Source organism: Nelumbo lutea, chromosome 8 (assembly GCF_056320005.1).
Source record: "Nelumbo lutea isolate HS-2025 chromosome 8, American lotus-T2T, whole genome shotgun sequence".
Taxonomy (NCBI): Eukaryota; Viridiplantae; Streptophyta; class Magnoliopsida; order Proteales; family Nelumbonaceae; genus Nelumbo; species Nelumbo lutea.
The window spans coordinates 36,176,468-36,188,776 of NC_142691.1; the positions used below are offsets into that span (position 1 = coordinate 36,176,468).

General features: G+C 39.3%; 1 pseudogene across 1 annotated transcript; it reads right to left on the reverse strand.

Moving 5' to 3' along the window:
* Positions 1 to 6,121: 6,121 nt before the first annotated feature.
* LOC148843824 (pathogenesis-related protein PR-1 pseudogene) lies at positions 6,122 to 7,037 on the reverse strand (annotated as a pseudogene). The gene has a single exon (XR_016102790.1). The product of XR_016102790.1 is annotated as a pathogenesis-related protein PR-1 pseudogene (transcript).
* Positions 7,038 to 12,309: the final 5,272 nt, after the last annotated feature.

Below are 12,309 nucleotides of genomic sequence, written 5' to 3' on the forward strand. Positions count from 1 at the left end.
TCAATCCCCTCTTGTTGATGATATCCTTTTACAACTAAACATGCTTTGTATCATTCAACGGTACCATCAGCGTTCCGCTTAATCTTGAAGACCCATTGGAAACCCACAATATTTTTGTCAGGTGGCAGTGGGACGAGAGACCAAGTGTGGTTCTGAATCAGTGTAGAGAATTCATTATTCATGGCATTACACCACTTCGGATCACGCACAGCTTGAGTAAAACAAGTGGGCTCCATTTCAGTGGTGATGGAGGCTAGGGTATATCTGGGATTAGGCTTGAACACCCCAGACTTAGAGCGAGTCTGCATACCATGAGGAGTGGGAACCGAGGCTAGAGAGGCAGTCGGATCTGGTGTTGCATTGAGATCTGCGGTGCTGGACTATATCATAGAGGATTCTAGGGAGTCCACAGGAGAGTGGTCCGATGGAGAGAGAGAAGGGGTCTGTGGAGAGGCAGCAATGGATTGCGCGGCGGTAGCAGTGGACTGAAGACATGGGGCCAGAATAGGTGACGGGCCCAAGATTGAAGGCATGTCCTGGGAGCATGGAGCTGGGCTGCGTGGAGAAGGCCCATTGATGTAGGAGAAAGTGTTCTCATCGAAGAGCACATCATCAGAAATGTAGAGACGACCAGTAGATTTATGCAAGCATAGATAACCCTTGTGATGAGAGTTGTACCCTAGGAAAGTGCAACGAAGAGTACGGTAATCAAATTTTGCTTTGTTGTAGAGGCGCAGATTGGGGTAGCAATCACACCCAAAGATTCTGAAGTGACTGTAATCTGGGGGACGTCCAAAAAATAGTTCATAGGGAGACTTGTGGCCAAGTAGAGGTGTTGGAAATTGGTTGATCAAAAATACTGATGTGGCAAAAGTTTCATTCCAGAACTAGCGAGGAAGTTTGGCATTATCAAGGAACGTCAGGCTGATATCAATGATATGTTGGCGTTTACACTTAGCAACTCCGTTTTAAGCATGAGTATGAAGACAACTACAGCGATGTACAATTCTGTAGTCTTGTAAATAAGCATGAAATTTGCGGTGTTCACCCCCTTCATTAGTGTGTAACATCTTGATGGGCCGATTCATTTGTTTTTCAATCATAGTCTGAAATCTTATGAAAGTAGGAAAAGCTTTAGATTTCGTAAACAAGGGAAGGATCCATGTGAAACATGTGAATGCATCAATAAATTCAATATAGTAATGATGGCCATTATTAGAGGGCATAGGAGAAGACCCCCATAAATCAGAATATATAACATCTAAAGGAGCAGACACACTAGTTGAGGAAGGTGGGTGAGGGAGGTGATGAAACTTCCCATGAGCGTAGGAAGAGCAAAAAACTAAGGTGGACTTGGAGTCAACTAGTAAGTTGTGTTGCTTAAGAATCTGCTGAACAACACAGTGTTGAGGATTCCAAAGAAGTTTGTGCCAGCCATCTATGTACCCCCAAGAAGGCTCTTAGTCCCTTATTCGAGCTACTAGAAGGAGATACAAAAAGCTGATAGAGGCCATCCTTAATTGGCCCTGAAAGGATTGGTGTCCCCTGAATTTTGTCCTTCACAATAAAACTAGAATCATCAAACTCAAAAATTACATTATTATCATGGCAAAACTGATGGATAGATAGCAGATTTTTTGTGATATCAGGCACATGAAGGATAATATTTAAATGCAGTATACAGGAAGAGGTATGAAGAGAGGTATGTTCAATGTGTTTGATGTCCAAACTTGTCCCGTTACCTATGACTATTTTGTCAATGCTGTTGTAATCAGATCAAAGAGAAAGATTGTCGAGGTTGGCTGTAAGGTGATTTGTGGCACCGGTGTCTAGGTACCGGTCGCCATTAGAGGAATTCGTGGTATTGGAAGCAACAAGAGCCTTAGATTGTGGAGTATTTCCAGATGCCTGTAAGCTGAGATCAAAGCGGTGGAAGCAAGAAAGTGCAGAGTGGCCAACTTTGCCTCAGACCTGACAAGTTAGTTGCCACCGCGACCACCACGATGAGAATTGGGTGGTCAAACTCCTAGTTTGTGCACTATTGCATTGGCAGAAAGCTGTGTGTTAGAGAGAGCAGAGTGTTGGTGGTTGAGTCTGAGCTCGAATTGATGTAGAAGACTGTGAAGTTCTTCGAGAGATAAGTGGTCATGTCTAGTGGTGATGGCTATGACTAGCGGGTCGTAATCTACTCCCAAACCTCCCATGGTGTAGAGGATTATGTCATCTGATGAGAGTTCTTGTCCGACTGCTTCAAGTGCATCTGTGTAGCCTTTGATTTGTTGCAGGTAGTTAGTCATCGATTTCGAGCCTTTATGGAGGTGGTGAAGATCATTTTTTAGCTGCATGATCCTGGCTCATATACGAGTCAGGGTCATCCAAGCGTTGTGAGATGTTTTGCAACTGACGACTTGAGTGAGAGCTCCTTCAGAGAGAGTTGCAAGCAACCAGTTGAGCAGTAATTTGTCCTGGATCTACCAAGAGGTGAACGTTGGGTTCACAGTTTTGAAACCAAAGGTATCGATTGTATCACCAATGTATTGTAGGGGACATTGGGTAGAGCCATCGAGATAGTCGAATAGGCTTAGACCTTCAAGCATGGGTTGGTATTGGGCTTTCCATAATAGATAATTTTGTTTATCTAATTTTACTGAACTAAGATTGGCAAGGTTACTGAAGAGTGAAGGGAAAAGAGAGGAGAAAGAAGATGGGTTGCCAGCCATGGCTCTGATACCAAGTGAAAGGTGATGGATTTGGTAAAATGGTCAATAATTGAATTACTGATCAACAAGGATTTAAATACAATGGTTTACATGATAATCACATCAGTTAGGATAACTCTATCTGAGATAGAGTTTGTGATATACAATAACTCTAAAGGATAATCCGATCATCATGATCTACAACTCATGCAAGAGTTACGTGAACATGAGAGACTCTAACTTGATTAGACGAGGCATGATAATTTTTGTAACATCTTGTACACAAAATTGGTTAAACCAATTGATCTGAATTCTACCACTTCTTTGACCTCTCCTTTTTAGGAATAAGAGTAATATTTGTGTCATTAGGCTCAGTTTGGAAAGAGTGCAAATATAAATATATAAAGTGCAAAACCTTGTATTTTATATTATTTTGTATGTATTTATACTATACATATTTATATTTGTACTCTTCTGAGCCTTATGGTGTGTTTGGTTTGAAGGAAAAAGTAGGGAAAGGAAGGGAAAGGTAGGGAAGCCTTTACAAACTTTGTATAGGTTTTTCTCCCTTTCCCTTCCTTTCCTTACCTTTTCCTTCAAACCAGACATAAGCTTAATGTCAAAAATTTTATGTGTGTGAGCAAATAAATCTTGAATGAAAAGAACAAATTCATCCTAGAGAGTCCCAACACTTCTGGTAGAACTGAGACGAAATACCAACCGGGACCGACGCCTTCATGGGTGAATACCAAATAGAGCATTTCGAATCTCATCAAGCATAGGGACAGCACAAGGCAATAAATAAGTTCTCGGTATCTAAAATATCAACTGGTGCCACCATATGAGAAATAGAGGGTAAACTAGGATTGGAAGTGGAGAAGAGATCCATTAGTAGGAGTTGGCCATGCTTTCTATTTTAGAAGGAACATTTGTCCAACGGCCATTTGTGGTATAAAGTAAGGTTTTAAAAATGGACTTTGAAAGAAAACCATTTTGACCATTGGTTTCTAGGTTGATGGTTCGACCTTTCAGTTAGAATAGACAATCTATTCCAACTAAAAAATTAAAAAAATTAAAAAAACAATTAAAATATAAAAATGGCGAAAAACCCTTGAATAGGTTGATGGTTTGACTGTTCGGGTCAGCGGGTTGCTGACCAATTCAACAGTTTTGGCCAAGGACTGGGTTTGGAGTAAAATGGAATCAGTTGCCTGGATGGTTCCTGGGCCGAATGGTCTGACCGTTTGGATCACAGAGATTCAAGAACATTGGTACAAAGCCATTCAATAGAATTCCCTCTCTTTCGGGAAAGAATCAACCTGTAAAAAGTTAGCATTCAAAACGTATAGGGTATTTCCTCCAAATTCAGTCCTTAGAAGTATGAACAATAGTAGGTGCATGATCACTTCCTACAATTGGTATATGATGGACCCAATCTAATCTTTCACATACTAAGGTTGTGCTCGATATCATTGCCACTTCTACTTGCAACATTTTGTGTTAGTGAATATAATATTTTTGAAAAGTTGTCTTGTCACATCAAATCATAACCACTTATCTTTTATAGTTTAAACACCAATTTTTTGACTTTCATGAAGAAGCATCTAGATCACAACCATTGCTCCATGTAAACCGTGGACATTTATAGCCAAGTTCAATCAGGTTACAAGTAGATATGAAATCTGATAATAGTTGGTTTTGAGCTAGGGTGATGCCAATAAGGAGATGAAGAATTTTGCAACAATTCCTGCAATCGATCAAATACAGCCTGTATATAGCAAGAATCTGGATGACCATAAACACCATAACATGTCCAAATGAAATGGATAGGAGAATTAGAAATCTGGGCATAATTCATAATAAAGTATAGTCATTTCAAACACTTTTTTTTTTCTAAATTTTGTACTTAGAGAACTAATAAAATTATTAACAAATAAATACTAATAAAACATATGATTAATATATGTAGTGAAAGTTGAGTTAAGATCTTACATTAAGAAGTTCTACAAGATTTTAAGGGATAGGAAGAAGGTTGGTTGGGCCCAACCCGAGCCCATCCCAACTCGAAATTGACTTCGGGTTGGAGGTATTTAGTTAGGGTTGGGTAGGCCTGGTTGAATTAGGGTTAGGGTTAGATAGGTCGGTTTGAAAGTTGGGTTATGTTAGAGTTAGGGTTGGGGTTTAGAACTTAGGTTTGGGCTAGGGTTGGCCTCAACCTGACCTAAGGTGCACCCACCTGTGGAAGAGGCCACTAAAGAATCGAGTCAGCAATACTGCCAGATATATTGTGAAACTTAGGCTGTATTTGGTTGCGACGTAAATAAATTTGCGCTGATGCAAAGCTATGACGGTGCAAATGATTTGAATGTAAATTCTAACCTATATTTTTTCAAAATTTTGCTTATCTTATTTGATTGTAGTACAAATAAAATAAATTAAGACATGAACCAGAATTAAGTAAAACCCAAAATCAGCATGATAGCGATAAAAATGGTTCCATTATATTTAAACCCATTGGATTTGATAGTCATACTTTTAAAACGCATGATGTGGAGTGATGTCCCAATATTAATGTCATAAAACAGTGACAAGTACTCTTAGAATGCTCTGGAAATGATGTATAAATCCAACTTTGTACATATTAGATTTTTATGGGTACAAATACCAATTTAAATCCTGAAAATCCAAAGAATATGAATAAGTTACAGAGATGCAAATGAGCGAGGCGTTAGATTGGCCTGTCCAGGTAAGTACAGAGGTTTTGGCCCAAGAACTCATATATGATTTTTGCATCCCCATATACAGGCTACTTCATTGGTTTTGTATTGATATTTAGTTATTCGATAATTATTTTCAAATTATGAAAAAAATAAATTAATACTTAATTATTGTAATAAAACAAATGCTATAGAAGTTGTTTGGGTCTCTTTCTAGATATTCAAGCTCTTCATATCAACCCTATACCCACCTCAAATTGGACTCTCTTCGATCGGGTGATATTAGCTGTAAATAATTCCAATTTTTAAATAAAAAATAACTGAGTACCAAGCAATATAAAAAAAAATAACTAAGGGTGAGCTCTACAGTATGAATGTTTTTGTTTTGATTTGTTTTTGAAAGACAAAAACATGCAAAAATACATTGAAGGTTTGTTTTTATTTTCATTTGTTTTGCAACAGGTTTTAATTTGTTTCGTTTATTTGGAACTCAGGCCTAGTTCGGAAGAATGCAAATATAAATATGTAGAATATAAAACTTTGTATTTTATATTATTTTATATACATTTATACTTTATTTGTACTCTTTTCAAACTGAACCTCAGCAAAGATTGGAAAACGCCTCTTCCTAAGAGGGAACAAGGGTTGTTTAGGGGTTAAAATTTGCCCCATAAATGGTGTCTGATGAGAGGAACAAGAAAAGTCTTTTGGGGCAATAACAGTATACTATTATTTATCTATTTATCATCCATACTTCAATGACTAACCCACTATCCATAACCCTAACCCAACCCATCTATACAACTAAGTCCAACTACTACAAAGCCTATAACAGTTCCCAACCAATATGATACACTAATTTTATACACACACAACACAAGCAATATAACTTATGAATATTCGGATCTAACCAGATACCCAATTACAAACCCCCCTTAATACGGCCTTTCTCCAACATAATTCCCAGGGGGGTCGTAATTACAAGTCATAAACACGTCTCCATCATCACAGACTACTCGAGCACATCCAATCCGTCGAGTTGTCTCCCACACAATTTGAGTATAGTGGCCGCACATCTGTCCATCTTGACAACTATTGCTGGCGTACGTGTAGTACTTCTCTTCGGCCGCCCATGCATTCACAGCGTCGGTAGGCGTCCAGCTCGAGCCGCTCCCCCAATACACGTTCTCGCCCAGCTTGAAGCCACCTTCCGGAAAAGAATGCTCCACGGCACAGTCGGCTTTCCTTTGCCCTGCCCACCACTTGGCGTAGTTCTCGAGTTGGTAATCCCACGTCAGGGGTAGCTCCCATTTTCTGGCTCTGACCATGTTGTGTGCAAACAGGAACTGTAGAGACTCACCCACGCAACCCCAACATAACTGTTTAGAGATTTTGTATATGGTTTCATTATCCGGCAGTTTATGGTCATTTTCCGATGACAAGACCGGAGATGACTGAGAAGAAACAGGGTTGAGGTTTCCGTTGAGGGAGATGATGAGAACAAGAAAGAGGAGAACCAGATGAGCTCTCATTCTTGTGTAAGGGAGGAGAGAAACTCGGTGGATGGAAGTGGTGGAGCTGGGTTAATGTGAGCTCTAGCTGCTTATTATTTTGAAGCTTGGTGGCAGGGACAAAGACAATTGTGAATGATTGGAGCATAAATCAATGAAGGATTCTCGTGAGGTGGGCAATGAGCGCCCGTGAGCTATGGTTTGTTTGTTACGTGGGACGATCGGTCCCAGCTTGTCGCACTTCGGGTACTTCTCTCAAGTGTCAACCAGGGATTCACATGGGGTTGAGATGAATGCGATGATATGTGTTGGCAATTGATTGACTGCCTGAGGCCCAAATCCACAAGATTGTGCTACGTGTGGACATGCATTATTTGTTTGACACGTGGCGTCGGTCAATAGATATATGTGATGAATTAAGGGAGATCAAATCCCGTCGTGTATTGAGAACATCTTCCATGATAATACTAAAAATACACAGCGTAGATGTGCTGAGAGATGTTGTGGGGATAACTTGTAGAGGTTGATTTGAATTCAAATTAAGGAAGATAATTTCTTTTTAAATTTTCAGTTCCTTAGCTTTTGGACCAGAGAATATGCTCTGCTGGTCATTGCAGAAATAAAGGAATAAAGTTTATTTTTGCTTGAGCTTATGCGCGTGAGTGTATAGATTAGATTGCGAGGCTTTTTAATATTATACTGCGCATCTAACAAAAAAAATTATATATTTGATTGCCCTTGGAATATAAAGTAGAAAACACCAAAAGATTGATACGTAATAACAGTACTTTTTGTGTCGTGAAATTTTATAAATTTAATGTGAATATAGACGAGGGAAAAATGCAATTTGATTAATTAAGTTTTACATTTAGGTATTAATTTACATTATCCTTCATTAAATTATTTATTTAATGTATTTTTTATTTTCATCGCTAAATTTCATTAATTAAATTAAATATAAGTATTTTTGTTGGGGTGGTGCCCTAGTTGGTTGAAGTTGTCACATGGACATTGACGTGGCCGATGAACCACGTCAACACATTGTTTGCCTATGAGGAGATAATTATGTCACCAAAGACCTTGCAGAGAAGTAGAGTCCCAAATGAATAAGGAGAAGCGCCCTCGTTGGGGATGGCGTAACCTCTCGAAGACCTTAACAGGCGACTTCATCCCTGATGCAATCTTAGTTATGTGCTGCAAGGGCACTTATGTCTTTTCAGCCTTTTTTATCTCTTATGTTGTTGCCCTATTATTTAAATAAAAAAGGCTGGCACCACCAACACTGTTGCTTCGATCTCCATCTTCTCTTCTCGTCCTTCTTTTCTTCTTCTCCTCTCCTCTTCTCTTCTTCACTCTTGAATGAAAGCATGGTATCAGAGCAAGATCGCACTTTGTAAAAAGTTTTTTTTTTTTTTTTGGTCGAATCTTCAAACCACATACCTGGACTAAGAATGGGAAAACTGGTTCAACCTGCACTGAGAACTGTTGTTGGACTCTATTCTATTAACTTTTAAGCAAAAACTGAGAAGAAAAATCAAACTCAGAGATTGGCGGATGATTGACTGAGTTTTTCTAGAGGTCGGTGGTTGTGTTTCTTCTTTTCTCCCATTCTTGTATTGATTGTAACTTCCAAAACTAGTCGAATTGATCAGGAACCTTGACTAAATCCTCTTTTATCACTGACTCTTGGTATTGTTACCAAGAACATCCTAAAATCTGCCCTAGCCAAATGGTGTAAGCGAGTTCAATGACCTCTGTAGGTCGGTGATCCAAAACTGTGTGGGTAAAGAACCTGTGTAGGTCATGTGTGACTTAGTTTAGATGAACAAATACACCAGCAGAAGTGTAGATGTTATGTGTGGCTTAAACTAGCTAGCCCTTGTGAGGTCGGAGAGACCTGTAAATTCTTGACAACAGGTGTTGTGTTACTGTGACTGCAACCCTTGTGAGGTTAGTTAGACTTGCAAATCTGTGACAACAGATGCTGAGTTACTATGGCCTTTCTTTTCACCTTAAATCTCACAATGGGGGTTGTGTTGTTTGTGAGTGTGTGAGGAGGGTTGTAAGTCTGAAACTTCTGCTTGCAGCCCCTGTTATGTCCTCCGAAGACTGCAACTTCTAGAACATCTTTTAACCAGGGAGGAATGAACAATAGTCTTGACTTTATGAACTTTCCAATGACCATTACTCCCTTAGATGGCAGAAATTATTTGACATGGTCTAAGGAGATGTGGTTGTACATCAGAACCCGGGGTAAGGTAGGGTATATCAATGAAAAAGTGAAGGAACCTAGGACTGGTGCTGCTGATTATGATAAGTAGGACCAGGAAAACTACATAATTATGTCATGGTTTTTGACTACTATGCTACCATCTGTTAAGCAGAATTTTATGTGGGTTGAGATAGCCATGGAAATTTGGGAACAAGCAAGGTCAACTTACTCCGAGCAGAGACACTATGCTAGAATCTATCAATTGCAAGCTGAGTCAACAACATGCAAACAAGGGGAAAGAAGCTTATCCACTTACTACTCTACCCTTACATCTATCTGGAAAGAGCTAGATTACTATCAAAACATTGACTGGGAGAGTGAAAAGGATGCCAAAGCTTACAAACAGTTAGTGTCACATCAGCGGGTGTTTTCCTTTTTGTTAGGACTTAATCCTATGTATGAACCTATTCAAGTTCAAATTTTGGGTAGTAAGGACCTTCCTTCTGTCCAAAGGGTGTATGCTCTGGTCTAATCTGAGGAAAGTAGAAAATTTGCCATGAATCCCCCCGAGGGGGAGACCATTTCTTTATCTACAAGAAGTACTAATTCAGCCAAAAGGGGAGATGGTTAGAAAAGGGTTGATGATAAAGATAAATTGTGGTGCACTCATTGTCAAAAACCCCGTCACACATGGGAGACATGTTGGGAATTACTTGGAAAGCCGATGTGGGCACAAGACCTAAATAAGAAATCAGCTCCAGAACAGAACAAGAAACCAAATCATAAGAGGTTCACTTTGGCTAACTTGGCTTCTCATGAGTCGTAGAGTGGAGAAATTACTTTGAACTTTCAAGATGGGCCCCCCTAGGTCTGATCTCAAGGAAAATATTATCTCTACCTTCCGTGACCATTTGGAACGATATAGTAGGGCTCTCACACAAGTAGATTTTGGACCCACTCCTTCAACCTCCTTTGCTTTTACATCAAATAACTTAGCTTTTGCATTCCATGTGTCTACTGATACATTTGAATATCCATGAATTATCGATTTTGGTGCTTCCAATCACATGATTGGTAAGTCAATCTTTTTTTAGTCATACATCATTCTTTCGGGCAAAAATAAAGTGAGACTAGTCGATGGATCATTCTCCTCCATTGCTGGTCGAGGATCTACATCTTTGCCATTTGGCTTACCTCTATCCAATGTTTTACATGTTCCAAAATTGCCTATTAATCTGTTTTATATTAGTAGCATTACACACTCTTTGAACAACTCAATGACTTTTTTTCCTCAATCTTGTGTCTTTCAGGATTTGGCCTCTAGGAGGACGATTGGTAAAGGGAACATGGTGAATGTTCTCTATGTGTTGGAGAATAAAGTTGGTCTTGTGTCCTGATTAGAGTCTTTGAGTTAGTCAAATAAAAATCAGATTACCTTGTGGCACAATCGTTTGGGTCATATGTCCTTTGAATCTTTAAAATACTTATTTACAAAATTGTTTAAATCTATGTTAGTTAATGATTTTTGGTGTCAAGTGTGTCAGTTAAGTAAACATTGTAGAACTTCATTTCCTTTACGTAATAAAAGATTAGATGTTTTTTTTTTCCATTGTGTATTCTGATGTTTGGGGACCTGTAAATATTCCATCGGAGAATGGCTATAGATACTTTATATCTTTCATTGATGACTTCTTTCGATACACGTGGGTGTACCCTATGCACTCTCGAGAAGTTCCTAAATTTGTGAAAGCCTTCCAACGTATGTTGTACACACAATTTCAAATAGAGATTAAAATTTTCCAATCAGACAGACAATGCCAGAGAGTATTTTCATGGTGACCCCACTGAATTTTTTGAAACTTATGGCTCTCTTCATTGTAGCTCTTTTGCTAGAACCTCTCAACAGAATGGGGTTGTAGAGAGAAAGAACTATCATCTTCTAAAGGTCGCTCGGGGGTTGCTGATACACATGAATGTTTCCAAAAGATTTTGGGTGGATGTTGTTATGATTGCGGCTTATCTTATCAATTAGATGCCATCTTGTCTCTTAGAATACAAGTCCCCTCATCAGCTTATCTTTCCCACTCCTCCATTGTTTCCTATCCCTATGCGTGTCTTTGGGTGTAAATGTTTTGTCCATGATTTGTCTCCTACCCGCAGGAAGCTAAATCCCAAAGCCATTATTTGTGTTTTCCTTGGCTACCCCCTTTCCCAAAAGGGTTATCATTGCTTTGACCCTATTTCCAAAAAGTACTTTGTATACATGGATGTTTCTTTCTTTGAAGATGTGTCTTTCTTCCGTGCTTCTCCTTAGGGGGAGAGTCCAAGTGAGGAGAAACAGAGATAGGTTTTGTTACCATCTCCTCTTGACCCTCCTCCAATTTGGGTCTTCCGTAGACAGTGGTACAAAAGTCAAGGTCGGGGTCAACAAAGTTCAATAGACACAGAGCATCCTGAAGCTGTGCAACCTATGCCATCGGACTCTCAGGGGTTGAATCCATCAGCACATCCAGGTACTATTGTTCCAGTTGATCTCCCTAAACCTATTGATATTGATGCTTCTAATTGTGATATGGACCTTCCTATTGCTAAGAGGAAGGGTGCCAAATCATGCACCACACACCACCCAATGGCTCACTCCTTATCCTATGAGAATGTTTCGCCCTCTTTCTGTGCTTTCCTCTATGCTATCGATAGTGTTTCCCTTCCCAAAAGTGTTGTAGAAGCTTTACTTATTCCTGAGTGGATAGGTGCAATGAAGGAGAAGATCAATAACCTTCACAAAAATGGCATGTAGGAGTTGGTGGATCTTCCTGAGGGAAAGGAGCCTATTGGGTGCAAATGGGTATTCTCTATGAACATAAGGCAAATGGCACAGTGGAAAGGTACAAGGCCCGACTAGTTGCAAAAGGTTTTTCACAGGTATATGGAGTTGATTGTGCAAAAACCTTTGCACCTGTAACAAAAATGAATTCTATTAGAGTCCTTCTTTCTTTTGCTGCAAATCTAGATTGAGAGTTTCATCAACTAGACATTAAAATGCCTTTTTGAATGATGACTTAGAAGAAGAAGTGTACGTCACCCAACTTCTAAGCTTTTGTGCTAAGGAAAATAAGTAGAAAGTTTGCAGACTAAAGAAATCTCTATATGGCTTAAAACAATCTCCAAGG